This window comes from Elephantulus edwardii, unplaced genomic scaffold (assembly GCF_000299155.1).
Source record: "Elephantulus edwardii isolate Elephantulus edwardi_28Jun2011 unplaced genomic scaffold, EleEdw1.0 scaffold00275, whole genome shotgun sequence".
Classification (NCBI taxonomy): domain Eukaryota; kingdom Metazoa; phylum Chordata; class Mammalia; order Macroscelidea; family Macroscelididae; genus Elephantulus; species Elephantulus edwardii.
The window spans coordinates 730,951-749,766 of NW_006400025.1; the positions used below are offsets into that span (position 1 = coordinate 730,951).

At 39.3% G+C, this 18,816-nt stretch overlaps 1 protein-coding gene across 3 annotated transcripts in view; it reads right to left on the bottom strand.

The window, feature by feature from the left end:
* Positions 1–18,816, bottom strand: part of CTNNA2 (catenin (cadherin-associated protein), alpha 2) — a 1,691,926-nt gene that overhangs the window by 662,897 nt on the left and 1,010,213 nt on the right. The window lies entirely within an intron of this gene.

The window sequence follows — 18,816 nt, forward strand, 5'->3', positions numbered from 1 at the left end:
AGAGGGTCAAGCACTACAGCCTTCAGTATGGACTGAGGCTCAATGTCAAGAAGACAAAGATTCTCACCACTGGACCAAATGGTAGCATCAGGATGGATGGCGAAGAGATTGAGATTGTTCACAGCTTCAGTTTACTCAGCTCCACGGTCAACACTCTTGGCACCAGCAGTCAGAAAATAAAAAAACGTATTGCAATGGGAAAGTCTGCTCTTAGGGACCTCTCTAAAGTACTCAAGAGCAACAGTGTCTCCCTGGAGACTAAGGTGTGCCTGATACAGGCCATGGTCTTTGCAATCGCTTGTTATGCATCAGAGAGTTGGACAATGACTAGGGGAGGACAGAAGGAGAATTGATGCGTTTGAGCTCTGGTGCTGGAGAAGACTACTGAATGTACCGTGGACTACCAAGAAAACAAACAGATTCTTCCTGGAGAGGATTAAACCAACCAACTCCTTGGAAGCAAGGATTCTGGGGCTTTGTCTAACATACTTTGGGCATGTTGCAAGGAGGGACAGGTCCTTGGAGAGGGACATCATGCTTGGGAGGCTAGAGGGACAGCACAAGAGGGGAAGACCCTCTCTGAGATGGATTGATTCAGTGACTGGGGTAATCGGGATGGGTTTTTCAGAGGCAGTGAGATTGGCACAGGATAGAGCAGGGTTAGGGCTCACTATGAGTTGCAAACGACTCGAAGGCACACAACAACAACAACAACAACAACAACTCAAAGGAAGAGCCATAGGAGGGTGTTTTGTGGTTGGGTTATGTTTTTTTGGTTTGTTTTTGTTGTTGTTGTTGTCAGTTATACATGATCTATTTGTGCTTATGGTGCTTTCCTTATCAGTAAGGATGGTAAAGCTTCATGTCACACACTTTAGGCATGTTGCTAGAACAGGTTATTCCTTAGAAAGGGACATCATGCTTGGAAAGGTGAAAAGGCAGTGAAAGAGGAAAACCCTCATTGAGATGGACTAACACAGTGACTGCAGCAATAAGCTCAAGTGTGTCAGTGGCGGTGAGGAGGGCACAGGACAGGCCAGCATCCAGATCTATTGTTTACTGAGTTGCTAAGTGTCATACTCAACTTGATAGCAGCTAACAACAACTAACCAGTTCTTTACCTTCTCTAACTCTTAACTATATATAGTATAATTTTGATCTTATCAAAGGTTAAATATACAGTATAAAGATCAATGAAAATATATATGTTGTTATGTGCCATCGAATCACCAGCAACTCATAGTGACCCCATGTACATTAGCTCTGAATCCTGCTCTATCCTTACCAATCTCACTGTCTCCTACAGATCGAATCACATTTCTCCACACACAGAGCCAATCCACCTCATCCTTGGTCTTCTTCTCCTTTGTTATTCTTGCACCCTTCCAAGGACTGGTCCCTCTTGGCCACATCTTCAAAGTATGTGAGACGGAGTTTCAACATCCTTGCCTCCAGGGAGCAGCTTGATTTTGCCCTCTCCAGGACAGACCTCTTTGTTCTCCTAGCAGTCCATGGTACGTTCCAGTTGTTTCTGGATAATCTTCAGGAGGATCTTACTTGTGTTGATATTAGTGATAATGTTTGATAATATATAAGTAAATATTACAATAAGAATAAAAAGGTACATATCAGCAGATATTACACTGCTGTTGTTAGGTAAGGAAGTGTGAATATATCTTGTTGGGTGTCTTCTACAATTGTTCTTAAATAGTTCTATATGTTATAATTATATTGATTTTTATTTGCTATTTTATTATGCCGCTACCTTAAGATGTCAGGTTAGCCTTGCCAAGCTAATCAGTAATGTGAAATTTAATAACAAAGAAAGCATGTTGTTGTTGTTTTGTGTCATTGAGTCACTTGCGACTCATAGCAACCGTATGTACAATAGCCCTAAACTCTGCTCCATCCTGTGCCAATCGCACTGTCTCTGACACACTCATCTCGATTACCCCAGTCACTGAATCAATCCACCTCATAGAGAGCCTTCCCCTCCTGCATTGTCCCTCCACCCTACCAAGCATTGTGTCCCTCTCCAAGGACCAGTCCCTCCTTACAACATGTCCAAAGTATGTTAGGCAGAGCTTCAGAATCCTTGCCTCCAAGGAGCCACCCAGTTTAACCCTTTTCAGGATGAATCTGTTTGTTTTCCTAGCAGTCTATGGTACCCTCAATACTCTTCTCCAGCACCACAGAGAAAAGGTATCAACTCTCCTTCTATTCTCCTTAGTCACTGTCCAACTCTCTGATGCATAACAAGTGATTGCAAAGACCATGGCCTGTATCAGACGCACTTTAGTCTCCAGAGAGACAGCATTGCTCTTCAGTACTTTGGAGAGGTCCCTAACAGCAGACTTTCCCATGGCAATATGCCTTTTAATTTCTTGGCTACTGGTGCCAAGAGTGTTGACTGTGGAGCCAAGCAACCTAAAGCTGTGAACAATCTCAATCTCTTCACCGTCCATCCTGATGCTGCCAATTGGTCCAGTTGTGAGAATCTTTGTCATCTTGATATTGAGCCTCAATCCATATTGGAGGTTGCAGCAAGTGCTTCAGGTCCTTCTCAGTTTGAGCAAGCAGGGTTGTGTCATCTGCATAAGAACTGCCAGAAGTCCAGGTTGGGTTTAGAAGGGGTCATGGTAATAGGGCTATTTAGGAAATGTTAGATTGATCTTAGCTGAAAGCAGGGAATACCAGAGGAATGTATATCTCTGTTTCATTGATGATGCAAATGTGTTTGATTTTGTGGATTATAACAAATGGTGGCTGACTCTGAGAAAAATGGGAATCCCAGAACACTTGTTCATGCTATTGAGAAACCTATATTTGGACCAAGAGACAGTCGTTAGAACACAGCAGGGAAACACTGCATGGTTCAAAATTGTGAAGGGCATACGCCAGGGGTGTGTCCTGTCTCCATACTGTTTCAACCTGTATACAGAACAAATTATCCGGGAGGCTGGGCTCTATGAGGAGAAGTGTGGTGTCAGGATTGGTGGAAGATGACACAACAAAGAAAGCATAGCATAATTAAAAGAACATTTAGGAATGATTTCTTATTTTAGCTGGACAATGAGTAAAGATGACAAAAAGAATTGACACCTTTGAGCTGTGATGTTGGAGAGGAGCACTGAGCATACCATGAAAGGCCAAGAGAACAAACAGAAATTTCTTCACATCACATACTTTGGACATGTTGCTAGGTGGTGCTATTACTTGGAGAGAGACATGATTTTGGGGAGGGTGGAGTGTCAGCAAAGGAGAGGAAAACCTTCAACCCGGTAGATTGATATGTTGACTGCTACAATGGGCTCTTGTGTGTCAGGAAGTGTGAGAATGGTGCAGGACAGTACAGGGTTCAGCTCTTTGGTTCATAAGGATGCTATGAATAGTGCTCATCTCAACTCAATAGCACCTAACAACAACAACAACAGTTTAGTGGTTGTGTAGATAATACAATGAGATTCAAACAATTATGACTTTTAGAAATTACTCTGACATTGAGAAAGATCCTAAAATTTCTATCCACTCCAAATGAAAAGTATTCTTCTAGAAACCGCTATTGACAGTCTTCCTAAATGTAACTAAATTCAGACTCAGGAGAGCACTTTGTTAGAGACACTCTATGGCTGCTCTTGCTTTGGCATCTTTACTAATTCCCATTGCTTTGCCATGTCCTTAATCTATGTCAATACCATGCTTTTTATCACACCAGGTCAGATGAGGATTTATCTGAAATGCTACAGCCCTCCCTGACTTAAAGAACATCTGAGGTTTAACTTGGCTTTGCTTTTTCCCTAACTCATACACAGTGCTTACACAGTGCTTAGTCCTGCTATGAGAAATGGGTCTCTGGAGCCTTTGCATCATTTATCATTTAAACCACAGTGCTTTCCTCATGGTCAGTACTCAGTAACTACTCACAGACAGATAATTTGCATCAAAATTCACTTAGTTGTTTAGTGACAAACACCTTAGTCTCTGAGAACTTTAAAAGTCAAGTCAAGCAGAAAAGAAAGTATATCTCAGTAAAGAATAGAAAAGCACATATCCTAAGCCCAGAGATAGATAAATGGTAGGTAGATAGGTGGATAGAAGATAGATAGATAGATAGATAGATAGATAGATAGATAGATAGATAGATAGATAGATAGATAGATAGACATATATGTGTCAGATTGTGTCTATTGCATTACATAAAAAAATTGGAGCTATAACAACTTTATCTCATTTCTCTTGATTTTGTCCTTTTGAATTTTTGAAGGCTACATGTATGACAATTTTCTGAATCATTTTCCTTATGCATTCGGAAACATCATCACCATCGTTATGATTGCCTCTTTTAGTTGAGAAAATGTTATGTTCTAGTCACTATTCTAAGAAGTTTACACATCTCACTTCATGCAGTTATCTTTTTTTATTGGTGTGTATAAAATTGTTCATATCCATTGCTCTCTTCATCTGCATTGTGTATTATACAATCATATGCATTGTTTCATTCATGTACATTTTTATATGATCATTTCTATAAATGATATTTAACATGATTATTTCTATACATTTTGCACGTGATTATTTCTATACATTTTGCTTTATATAATTAATTACTACTGGTCTATGATTTCTATAATCCTGTGCCATCAAGACCCCATTGTCACTTGTCTATTTTTCTGCCCCTCTTCCTCTTTTGAACTCTTATTTTGTTCCTTCTTGCTCGCTAACTCCAGAAGCCATATTGTCCTCATCACTGTGTTTCCAGATTAATCCTCCCCTTTCCTGGTCCCTGTAGTGTTCACTGCCTGCTCATTCTGTTTCTGTTCTCTTTCCTGCCCACCCTTCGACACTTCACTTACCCTCCTATTTTCACAGTAACAGTCCTATGCAGTATTTGTCGTTTTGTAACTGAGTTATTTCGTTGGCAAAAATGCCCTCTAGATTCTCCCAGGCTTGTTGTATTTTATGAATATTTTGTTGTTCTTTAGTATTGCATAGTATTCCATTGTCAAGTATAATTTAATTTTCCTTTTAAATGTTAATTCTATCATAACTCACAAGATCATTTTCCCACCCAAGAAATCCTAGACTACTACTTGGTTCTCAACCTAAAACAGCCTAGTTCTACAGGTGTAAAGTGGTCTCTGGGGAAATCACATTCTAAGAAGACCATTCATGCCTCCTTTAAGGTTCATCATATCACAAACTGAGTTAATCAATCTGTCAACTGTGACTTTGTGTAGTCACATAATACAAAAAGTTTAGATAGAAAGTCATTCTTATGGTTAGCCTGACATGTAGATGAAGTGGCTGCCTACTAACTAACAAACTTGAGCAACAACAAATGACTGATAATCCACGCCTTGGTGCCATAGATGGAGCATGAAGTGGCATAGGTGGAACGTGAGCCTACTAACTGAAAGTTTGGTAGTGTGAACTCCAGCTGGTTGGTGGGCACAAGAACAGGCAATCTACTCTCATTAAGATTTACAGTCCAGGAATCATCAGTACTGTTTTCTTCTGACCTATAGAGTCACGATGAGTTGAAACCAATCTGTGGGTGGTCTAGTAGCGAGAAGCTGTGCTGCCATCCCAAAGGCTCATGGTTCAAGGCCACCCGCTGTTCCATGGGAGAAGGATTGATAATATCCTCCTTTGTGATTAACTGCCACTGAAAAGCCACTGGAGGGTCAGCTATGGGTCAGTTCCAACTCTATGGTATACAACAACAACAATATAGAGTTAGAATATTTAGAATACAAGGGTTTTAGTTTTTGAGGTTTGGGGTTTTTTTTACATTTTTTAAATGTCTGAAAGTCTTCTAACATACAAACAGAAGACTGTATTCTGAAGGACATCACCACTAGCCATCATATTGCTTTGTTTGATACGATAATGTAAGAAGGAGTAATATTACATTGAAAATAACCTTAAATTGAAATGCCGATGCCAATTTCTCTTGGCAAAGGACACAGTCAATGTTAGTAAATGAATGAAGACCTTAGAAAGGCAGAACAACTGATATATGGTGTCTCTGCTGTTAATCCTGCCAGCTATCTTCTCCCAATGCCAGTGGTTCTTTCCCAGATGGGTATACTCTCAAAATTCACTAATTTCTACCACATTTTTTTCAAAGCCATGTGAAATGCGTATTAATGACAATCTTGTGGTCATTCCTATATAATGAAGACTGCACACTATGGCACAGAACCTTATTTCTTCATTTAATTAAACTATGCCTCCTCTGGAGGTGATGTCTGCCTCTCCTATCCTCTCTTATTTATCCATGCTGAAGATTGCCATTTTAAAAATCTTTGATAACTAGTAGTCCTAAGATGAAGACAACTTCACTTTCACTGATCATTGCTAGTGTTTTTGAAAATTATAGTTTTAACAACTTGTGCAAAAACATGTATTTTCTAGTTGTCATGGGCCATTCTATTTTCTGTCACCTACATTCACATGGAAAGCATCCCATGTCAACACTGCATCACTGCATCACTGGACTTTAGATGGTACATAAGCTGTGTTATAATAATTCTCACCATGTATTCAAATCTATTGCCACAGTTGCAATCACATTCCGTACGTCCAGCAATTCCCCTTAGTTCCAACTGATAAGTTTGCCTTGACATTTTATTCTTCCTTACTTCCTCTTTGCCACATATTTAGTTATTATACAGAAATTATGTCTTAAATGATTTCTAGGAAAAAGATGTACAATTTCAAAAGTTGCCAGTCCCATTCAGGACCATTATTGTACTTGGTTTGACTTGTCCATCTCTTCTGTCAGTATGTTCCACCCCACACAGTATCTCACTTAGCAGACGTGGTAGTTTCCTAACTGCTCTCCTACTTTCCTATTTTCTGTTCTGTATGTTCACGACCACAGTCAGAATTCTTTTCCAGGCAACCATATTTTGTAGTTCATAACCCAGATTGAAACCCCTCATTGTTAGTCTGAGCTAATACTTCTATCTCTTCTGCTGCTACCTCTCTCTACCTTTACCTAGTGCTCCACACACCTAGGAGTGAGAAAAATCTCTGTAGGTTGGGGTTTGTTGAGGGGTTTTTGTTGTTGTTGTTGGGTTTTTTTACATGTTTTGGTTACTATTTGAACTATTCTTCTCCATCTGTCCATCTGATCAACTCCCCCTGCTTCTGTCAACTCCTATGACTATATTTTCTCCATTAGAAATATTCACCAGCCACAGCTCATTTCTATTACTGCATAGCATGCATGACTCTGTCTTGCTACTCATTCCATCGCAGAGAAAACTCTATACAGAGATTACATTTTATCTAGCTCTGTGTCTTATTCACTAACTCTCTGGTTGACTTCAAAAACTAAGGCAGCAAATGAGAAAAAAAAATAATAAAAATCTATTCTCTACCTGTCCATTGTTAAGAGGTGGCTAGTCCTTGGAAAAAAGACATCATGGTGAAAAAGGTAGAGGCCCAGTGAAAGAAAGGAAGATCCTTAACACGATGGATTGACACAGAGACTGAAACAAGGGGCCTGAGTAAGGAGAACATGACAATACATAGGATAGAGCAATGTCCCAATCTGTTGTTCATAGGGTTGCTAAGAGTTATAGTTGACTTGATAGTAACTAAGAGCTATAATAGGTGGCTATAGGAGATTTAAAAAAATGCATACAAAGACGGGAGAGAAGTTTGGATAAAGAAAAGTACATCTGCTTCAAATTTTCTAATTGAGCAGGTTAGTTTACCAAATAAAAGTTTTATCACTTATGAATGATGAAAGATTTCCTACACAAATGATATCTGTGAAAGAAAACCATATATAATTAACATTAATCTGTATGACATTAACGACAAATTTTGGGCCTTCCTAGGTTAATATTTCATCAATGTAACATAGGGTTTTTAACAGTTACCTGGGATTCAGAAGCTAGTAATTAAACCCAATGCAAAATTAGACTCTTAATCCAGATTGCATTAATGAAAAAGGGGTATGCTTACTGATGCACTGTAGCAAGTACCGCACTCTTATATATGGTTTCTCCTATCAGATCTTTTTCCCCCCCATCAGATCTTTTAAAAACATCTTTAGAAGTAGGTGTTATTAGGTTCTAAATATAGGAAAATCAGATCTGACTTTATGGAGTTTCATTTTACTTGCAAGAGGAAAATTAAAAACATCTGGAAAATTGTATAAAACAAAATGATTAAGTGTCAAGGTGTATCAGAGACAGAACTTAGTATAAAATTAAGTTGGTGCCAGTATTTGTGGCTAGCTGAGAAAGAAAACTTGCTACTACAAAACAGAAGAACTATAATTATTCAGCTAGTTCCATAAATTGTGAGCACCTGATTAAAAAAAAATCAAAACAAACAAACAGTTTCCTATGCAAGCACTTCTGGTGTAGTGCTTGAAATCCTAACCACAGAATTACTCTTTGGTGTGAGGGAAAGACAAATTAAAAGCAAATGCATCTTTGCACTGCAATTAATTGATTCCAAAGGTCCCTGACACATTTGCTTGGAGGTAACAGATGACAGAAAGTTGGGAAAACAATAAGAAACAAGATTTGCTGTGATGGAGAGAAGTAGGGGATTGTAAATCTGGGTAAGCAGAGTCCTTTATAAACATGCTTCCTTTCTCATTTACATTTGAGCACTGCTGCCACCAGACTGTTTTTCCAAACCATGACCTTAAACTATCTACAGAGAGTAACACCTTTAGGAAATCAATTTGGTTGATCAGCTTCTTAAGAGAAAGACAAGACTTAAATGCTCTTCCCATTACAAGTAACTTTGCTGCTGTTGTTGTTATGTGTCATTGAGCTCACGGTGACCCCAAGAACAACAGATCTGAGCCTCGCCCTGTGTCATCCTCATCATCTTGGATATGCTCCAGCCCAGCATTACCATTACTGCATCCATCAGTTGATCTTAGTAATGGTCTTCTCTTTCTCTGACTTGCAATCTGTTGCAGCATGATGTCTTTTTCCAAGGACTGGCCTCATTTTATCTTCTGAGAAGTAATATTAGAGATCAGAAACGCAAACACCCAATTGAAGTGGGAATTGCCTTTAGGAAATGGAGTAAGGAAATAGAAAGGAGGAATGGTTCTCAGGCACTAGACACAGACTCAAATGGAGATTTCTGCAGCGCCCTAAGGAGTAGAATCACCAAGGACTGCTTCAGCTGGTACCGTAATGAGGCTGCTCAAGGACAAGAGAAAGCAGCAAAACAACTATTCAGTTTGAAAATGAAGACAATCTCTTCAAAGGACAATTTGACATAATTGAAAAAGTCCTTTTTAAAAGCCCCATTCTTTGACTATAAACCCTGTTTCTAGGATTAAAATTCCAGTACATATTTGCATAAATATGCAAAGATGTGTAATGAGAATGTTCATCACAGCATAGTTAAAATCAGAAACATATATAGCTTACAAGCAAAAGAGGATTAGTTAAAGAAAACAGATTCATAGTAATTGAAGATAACACTATTAATTTGCATTATTGATATGCAAAAATATTAAAAATTGGAGAACAATTATAAAGTAGTATGTATAATTGTCTAATTTAAAAATATTAAAAAATTTTAAGTATTTTTTAGAAAAGATTCATATATACTTCTAAATAATTTCTCTGTATTAATTTATATATAATTTAATATGCATTAAATATATACGATTTAATATATATTATATATAAATATATATTTATATAATAAAAAATATTTATCAGAACTCAAAAGATGTATTGCATTGAATAAATATGTTATAAAGAGACTCTTTAAAATATTAAAGAGTAAAGATGTCACTTTGAGGACTAAGGCACACCTGACCTAAGTCCTCACACCATGGTATTTTTCAAGTGCTAATATACATATGAAAGCTAGCCAGTGAATATGAAAGAAGAAGAATTGATAACTTCCAAATTATTATATTGGCAAAAATATTAAGTAATCTATGGACTGTCAAAAACCTAACAGATTTTGACTGGAGCACAGTCAGAACGCTCCTTAGAAGCAAAGATGTGTAACTTCATCTCATAATCTTTGGAGAGGACATCAAATTTGGAGATTCAGCAAAAATAAGGAAAATTCTCAATGAGATGGATTGCCACTGTAGAAACAACTGTTGACTCCAATATAGCAAAGACTGTGAGGATAGCACAGGATTAGGTATTATTTAATTCTGTTGTATATAAGATCGCTATACATTGGAAGAGCTCTGGTGGCTTCTTGTTGTTATGTGTCACTGAATTGACTGTGTCTCATAGGGACCCTGTGTACAATAACTCTGAACCCTCTCCTATCCTGAGCCAATCTCACTGTCTGACACATCTAACCCCATTACTTCAGTTACTGTGTCAATCCATCTAATCCAGGGTCTTCCTCTCTTTTTCTGTACCTCCACTCTTCCAACATGATCTCCTTCTCCAAGGACTAGTCTCTCCTAGTAACATACCAAAAGCATTTGAGATGGAGCTTCAAAATCCTTGCCTCCGAGAAGCAACTTGGCTTCACCATCTCCAGGATAGACCTGTTTCTTTTCTTGGCTGTCCACAGTATGTTCAATACTCTTCTCCAGCACCACAACTCAAAGACATTTATTCTTCTCAGTCAGCCTTATTTATTTTTCCAGCTTTCTGATGAGTATCAATTAATTGTGAAAACCACAGCCTGGATCGGGTGCACCTTAGTCTTTAGACTGACATCATTACTCTTTAGAACTCTGGAGAAGTCCCTGACAGTAGATTTTTCTCAGAGCAATTTGTCTTTTGGTTTCCTGACTACTAGTGCCGAGGGTGTTGATTGTGGCTTAGGGGTAAAGAATTTCCTGCCAATGCAAAGGTACATGGTTCAAATCTATCAGCTGTTCTGTGGCAGAAAGATGGCCAATCTCTTCGCCTGAGAGTTAAAGCCTCTGAAAACTCGCTGCAAAGTCAGCTTTGGGTCAGTTCTGACTTGACGATATAAAACAAGAACATGAATTAGGAACAACTTGACACTACCCAACATCTCTACATGGTTGGATTGTAAGTGACTATTGCTAGGTACCACTGAGTTGTAACAAACTCATTATTGTAGTGGGTTTTCTGAGACAGTTTAATCACATGGGAGGAGATTGTGCATCTTCTTCCCATGGAATAAATAGTGGATTTGAACTATTTGTTTATTTTTCACTTTGCTTTTTCTCTGTTACATTTTTCTATAATAAAATGATGACATTTATGTCTTCATAAAAGGCACATACATAGTAGTCGGTGACTGGCAGTGATAGGAAAGTAGAAGAATAACCGTGCACCCTGGTTTTATGATAGTTTTCTGGAGCAATAACTCTAATGCACTGTACTCTGGACACGCTTTCCTGATGTCATAATTCTTCCACAGCTCACACATGTGTGAAGATATGCTCTGCCAAACCAATCACAATGCACCGCCACCTTTTTGGAGGCCTGTCATTAGTCATATACTAGGTCTCCAAACACCAATATCCACTGAGATAATGTTATGAAGTCTACTAGAAGATACCTAAAGTTAACTAACACTCACTTCAATCTCTACTTCCTACTATATATCAAAGAAACACCAGTCCTCACCACTGGACCAATAGGCAACATCAGAATGTTGTTGTTGTTGTTGTTGTTGTGTGCAATCAAGTCATAGATCACCCTCCAATTAAGTTTTCATAGGCATTAAATTGCATGGGAGGAGACTGTCCACCCTCCCACAGAGCTTCTGGTAGATTTGAATGATGGGCCTTTTAGATTTTAGTGCAGCTTCTTATCACTACGCCACCACAGTTCCATCATGATAGATGGAGGAAAACATCAATATAGATGGAGAAAACCCCCGTAATGATAGATGGAGAAAAGACTGAAGTTTTCAACGATTTTCTTTTGTTTAGACCCACAATCAATACCCGAGATAACAGCAGTCAAGAAATCAAGACATGTTGTGTTGAGAAAATCTGCTGTCAAGGACCTCTCTCTCCAAAGTGCTAAAATACAGCAATATCATTTCAAAGATGAAAGTGCATTTGATGCAAGCAGTGGTCTTTTTAAATTACTTCTTACGCATCTAAAAGTTGGGAAATGAATAATGATGACAAAAGAAGAATTGACACCTTTGAACTGTGGTGTTGGTGAAAGATAATGAATATTCCATTGATCACCAAAAGAGCAAGCAAGTCCATATTTAAGGAAGTGCAAATAGGATGCTTCTATGAGTAAGGGTAGTGGGATTTTGGTTTACATATTTTGGACATGTTGTCAGGAGTAACCAGTCCTTGGAAAAGGACAGTACACTGGGAAAGGTGGGAGGTCAGAGAAATAGAAGAAGACCCTCATTAAGATGGTCATTAAGACCGTGAAAATGGGCTCACGCATATCAGAGATGAGGAGGATGGCACTGGGTATGGCAAGGTTCAGATGTGTTGTTCATAGGGTCGCTGTGAGTTGTAGTTCACTCACTGGTACCTAACAACAATTTCGGTACCATTTGTAAAAAGAGCTCTAGGGACTGTGGTTAGATATGACCTCAGTAATTTAGTGTTTAAAATCTACTAGGAGAGATAAGATATGATTTAAAAGGTAAGGATATCTATATTAAATTTTCCACTATTGATGAGAAATCAGTTAATATTTCAGGCCCTTCTTTCCTTAATCTATAAAACTAAGAATTCCAAGGCACTTGGGTTTTCATTTCAGATTGTTATTGCTGCATACCATCCAGTGGGAACTAACCTATAGCTGATCCTCCAGCAGGTTTTCAGAGTCTGTGCATCGCATGAGAGGAGATTTCCCATCCTTCAGGTTAGATTTTCTAAGCACAACAGTAAAACTCTTCTCCAACTTTGACGTATACATGAATCATGAGGGGTTACGAGTTTCTGATTCACTGAGTTTCTGATTCAATGGGTCCAGGAGCACTGAAAAGGTGGTGTAATGTGTAGCTTCTTGGGTTATTAGGCAACCAGTTGGTGATTTGTATTCACCAGCCACCTTGAGGCAAAAAATGATGCATTGTCTCTGCTCGTAAAGATGTATAGCTTCAGGAAGCCAATGGAGGCTCACTGTCAGTTGGAATCTAGTCAAGTCAGTGGTTTTCAGTTTTGCTTTGGTTTTGGATTCAGTTGGCCTCCTTGGGGAGCACTGGTAGAGTACTCCCTCATGAGCTGAGACCTTGAGTCTCTGGGAGTTCAAACCCACCAGCAGCATCAAGGGAGAAAGATAGGCAGCCTCATCCTATTGTGATTTAGTCTCAGAAACTCAGTAGAGGACCAATGACTCAGACCTAGTTGATGGCAAAGAGTGTGGAACAGTCTGTAATGAGCCCGTTGCTAACAAAAAGCAGCGTAGATCTGCCTCAGTTGAAGCCACGATTGAGATTTAGAGCAGAAAAAATGAGCAGTCCCCTCTCATTGAAACCAAAATGGAATGAAGGTTGCTATGAGTTTAAGGAGTGAGTTTAAAGGTTTTGTTGTTGTGTTTGCTTGCTTTAAAAGCTGCAAGGCTATTAATCCCAGGCCACACTGACACTATGAGTTGTAATATTCTAATATATATATATATATATATATATATATAATTTAATGTCCACAATTATCCTTTAAGATCGCTGATTTTATAGAAATAATGATAAAATATGGCAAAGCATAACTCCACCTGAGATCTTTCTACTCGTCTCCAAGATTTTTAATGCCCCTTTCAGTTCTAAAATATTATAATAAGAAATTTCTGTCACTCTGATAAAAAGCAAATGTCATTTTAAGTTCCATCAAGTTATCTACAGCTCACAGGAACCCTATTAAAACAAATCTCCATTTTTCCCTGTCCTGTGCTATCCTCACCATCTCTGAACACAACGTTACATTCACTTTTTTGGTTTCTCTTTCCCAGGGTCTTCCTGTCTTTCTCTGACACTCCACCTTTCCCAGCATGATATGCTGTCTTTTCCCAAGGACTGGCTCAAAGCATGTGAGGAGTTTCACCATCCTTGACTCTAAGGAGCACCCTGGTTGCACTTTTTCAAAGACAGACTTGTTTATTCTTTTGGAAATTCATGGGATGTTCTGTACTCTTCTCCAACACCACGATTCAAAGGGCATCAATCCTGCCATCCTTCTCCCTCGTTCAACTTTCAGATGCATTAGAAGTAATAGGAAAAAATCATGGTTTGGATAAGGTGCACTTTCGTCTTAAACTGGTATCATCTCTTTTTAGCAATTTGGAAAGATCCTTGACAGAAGGTTTTCCCAATGCAACACAGCATCTGACATTTGATTTCTTAATTACTGGTACCATGATGTTGGCTGTGGAACCAATAGAATGAAATAATCGACAACTTCAGTCTTTTCTCCCTCTGTCAGGATGTTGCTTGTTGGTTCACTGGTGAGGATTTTTGTTTTCTCATTGCTGAGATGTAATCCATATTGAAGACTATAGTCTTTGACTTTTATTGCAGCAAGTATTTCAAGTTCTCTTAACTTTCCACAAGCAAGGTTGTGTCATCTGCACAATGCAGGTTTTTGATACAGAAAATAGTATTGACAAAGGTAAGCAGCCAATGAAGTTCAGAAGCTAATGAACTCCACCTCGTAGGAGGACTGGACATAGGTTCACACATAATACTGTTAACCTTGAAGGTGAGTTTGGGTTAAGGTAGCTTAAATGAGGATAATATAGTTCAGAAATTAACATACCATGACATAATCTGACCATATGGCAATTTAGAGCAAAATCTATAGACATGGGCCAAAAGATAACATGACAGTACCCATGAACATAAAGAGAAACCTAAGAGTTTATTTCTAGCATCAAAGATAATCCTAAATTGTGGAGAACATATCAAACTGAAATCATCAGTACAGGATTGGAAGTCCTTCATAGACTGCATTCCTCCCCCCACTTGAGATTGCATCTGTCCCTGTCTCCCTTCTCATCTCCTGGTACCTGAGGATAATCTACTTGTCATAAGTACACCTTATTTTAAGAAGAGAAAAAGTTTTATAAGAAAACATACTCTTCATTCTGATATGGCTTTCCTGAGCCGATCTCCTGAGAGAGAGAAGCTTTAAGGTGCTCACCCTTCAGCTCTGCATGCATCTTGAGAGGTGCCCTAGAAAATGCCAGTTGCATGGTGTATGCCCATGGAAACAACAAATTCTTTCCTACTGAAATTGTGACTCCCTCTCTCTCCTCTCTTCTCTTAAATGTTTCCTTTTAAGCAAAGCTATGGTTCACTGCTACTGAAAATTAAAGACAACAGCATAAAGATCAAGGTCCAGGCTGGTACTAGCGATGACAGAACATTAAAATCACCACTCAAATTTCTCTTTATTTGAACACTAACAAAGACTCCTAATAGAAAGTCAATCCAAGAATGCACATTCATTTCATGCTTCTCCACTTGTACTTTTTGATTCACCATCTATTTTTAATAAAATGAGGAAACTGGAGGTGGCCTTCATCTGAGATGAAATGGGAGAGTTGTGATCTCAAAAATGCATATATTCTGCTGCCATAATATGAAGTATTAACAAAAAAACAAAGGGCTTTAATACAAAGGTCAGTTTGTAAGGTTGAAGAAAGAGGGAATTAACTGCCTGTCTCTTTCTCAGGATATACTTCTTGCCTCTCTGACCTCACCAAGCTTGTTCCACATCTTCTTAGCTCAAGACTGCGCTTTGACTATCTGAATCACACCTCAAATAACCCAGACTTATTCTCTGTTTGCTGAATTCACATTTTCAAGATCCTGATCCCTGTACTTTCTTGACTCCAGACTGATGATCTGGACTCATTTCCCAAATGCATGTTTGCCCGATACCTTTCAGTTGTGGTGGTTGTGTACCATTGATTCAGAACCAATCCATAGCTCACCTTCAGATTTTGAAAGGAAATTAATTGCATGGGAGGACATTTCCCATCTTCCTATCATGAAGCAGGTGGTGAATTCCAAGTATGTGCCTTTGGGTTGCCAGTGCAACTTTTTACCAGTAGGCCACTAGTTCTCTCACAAGATGGATTTTGGTAGTGCTTCTAAATTGTTTCTGCAGCATGAAACAGTAAGATAGGTTCAAGCTTTTTCTTTCTTCATGCAATGAGGAAAAACCAGAAGGATGTTGGCAAAGTGCATATGGAGCCTGTCATTAGATATCTAACACTGAAGATGCCCATAACAGGTATCTATGGTAAGCTCAGAAGACATTGAGCCACTGTGTGCCCTCCTGAGCGCTGAGTTAAACTTTCTCACAAGAGAGGTAAACAGACATAAGACAAAAAAAAAGGAAGAAAGAAAACTTTAGGTGACCTAATTTCTTTTCCTCTTTTTTAGGATCTTGGACACTAACATGCATGGAATTCAGACTCATGAAAAACAGCCACATCAACTTGCTATGGTGACTCAAAAGTTGTCATTTCTCAACGCAACTTTGCTGAAACACTTGATTCATGTTGTTCTTATTTAACCTAATTTGCATTGATTTAATCAGTGCTGGTATGCTTTAAATACATAATAAATCGAGATTCTGCAACTTAGATGACTTAGAACAGCTAAATTTCAATAAAGCTCATTTCAATCTGTTAATGTATACAGTTCTGCCAAGGGGTTTAAAGCTGTAGGAAAGATGCAAACTTGCCACATTAGAGGTGGGAAAGACTTAATGATGCCATTGAGATGAAATAATTTATAGGATAATAATGTGAACAACTCTGTGTATGTGTGTGTGTTGATTACAGCCTAGAAACATCTTCTAAGTTTTGAATAGCATACTTAGAGGAAAACTCACATATAAAACCAATAAATTTCCTTTTATTCTTTTCATTCTTGCCAGCATTCAACTCTTTCCTGCCTCTCTGTACCAGCTCTACAAATCAAGTGGCATCCAAAGTGGGCGCTCTCCTTGCCCATTTGGCAGCCTCTGCCACCACTTTGCCAAGCCTCCTGCATTGGGAGGATTTTCTTCCTAGCAGCCATGGGGATTGGGTGACTGGTCCTTACAATGTGTGCTGAATGGCTGGCCATGATTGACTCCTGTTCATCCCCCTCCCCACAACAAAACCTTTTAGAGTTTATGGCTCAATCAGCCGGCCTGCTGGCAGGAATAACTGCATTGGCAAGAGGTGAAATCATTTGATGGTGAAATTATCTGTTAAAGTGTTCCACAGCACCTCAGAGGTGCCAGGATGGAGCCTGCAGGTGCTAGGTAGGTCCAGAGTTAGGAAGAAAGAGTGATGGAGAGGCACACATCAAGTGGGTAAGGGAAGAGCATAGGGAAGGAACACCCCAAAATGCATCTGTTCCAGTAGGTGTGTGACCTTAGATGATCCCCATGTCCCTTGGCCTCAGTTTCGTCATGGACAAAGCTAAAGGAGTCGATTTTCTAATGTCTCTTCTAGCTCTGAAGACAGCATGTGATGTCTAGAACATTTCAGATTTGTGTTCCTTCCAATTAAATGATGCACCTCAGAGATGAATGACCAGGGTATAGCTCGGATGAATACAAAATGCAGTGATTCATGCCTTTGTTTATATGACTTTTCCTGAAAAGAACCTCCAGTCTTTGGTGACTACAGTCCACTGGTCGATCTCTTAGGTTTGACTGCTGAGAAACAACTAGTTCTTATCTGAAATCAGCCAAACCTGGGGGCTGTGATCATCCATCTTAAATTCCTATCAAAATTTATGCCACTCCAGATAATGCCCACTTATTTCTGATTTGAGGCAGAAGTGATGGGAGGTCAGAAAAGAGCTACTACAGGTTCACATTTGATCCTTCCTGCCATCTCCTTGGGCATCTGTGTGTGACAAGACGGGAAGTTTAGCCAGACTCACTCTTCCTAGGACCTAGGTTTCTCAGCCTTATTTGAGGATATCCTTTTTTTTTTTTAATAGAGAATTTACAGATACCTCCCCTTAGCAATGCAGCCCCTGCCCCTCCCCCAGCTGGAAGGAGGAGAGAATTCCTGCCTACAAATGATTGTGCAAGAGAATAATCAGATGTCAGATAAAGGCTGCTAGTCATACTCTGATAAAAGGTAGTGCAATTTACTCTAATGTCAAAGTTTAATTAGGGATATGTGTATGGAAAGGAGTAGGCTTCATCACCGTTCCATACACCCTTTCCCTATTAAATCTCTTCTGAAGTAGGTGTATTGCAAGGCACAGGCTTCATCATCACCCTCACAAGTCAGGGTCAACCCCCTCACCCCGCGTTCTAGGACACAATCTCAATCTCGCTTTAATCCGAGGGGCAACTATGACTCTCTGGACAGTGATGAAGCCCTCGTGGGGTCTTCGTCAAGCCTCCCTGGGCACAAACACCCTTTCCTGCCATTCTGGGTCTCACCCACAGGGACAGAGATGGCTTCCCAAGCTGGCTGAGTTTGGAGCGCATTCCCCTCTCCACCCATCCAGTAGAAAGGGCTGGCCAAGGAATCCTTGTGCCCACAGGGGGGAAAAAAACCCCAACCAACAAAACCCAAACAATCTTTGCCAAGCCACCAAAGATCGCCTTCCTGTATCTCCTCTCAAGTTGCTTTTCTAAAGCAAAGGACTAAATGTGGCTTTCTCTACAGATTCCTATGTATCTCTTACACATAGACAGCTTTAAAGGAGGCAAGAAATAAGCTGAGAGGGAAGAGGGGAGAGAACAAGCTATTTCAGTTTCTCACTTGGAAATATCTCCTCGTTGATGCTGCTAACCCTACCTCCACCTCCTCCCCTTTTTGAAAAATGGACCCAAAAGCTCGAAGTGTTTTCCATTTCATCAAAGAACATATATTACTTTAGTGGTTGGGTAAAATGTTGGTTTTCTGCCCACCCCTTTTCAATCTG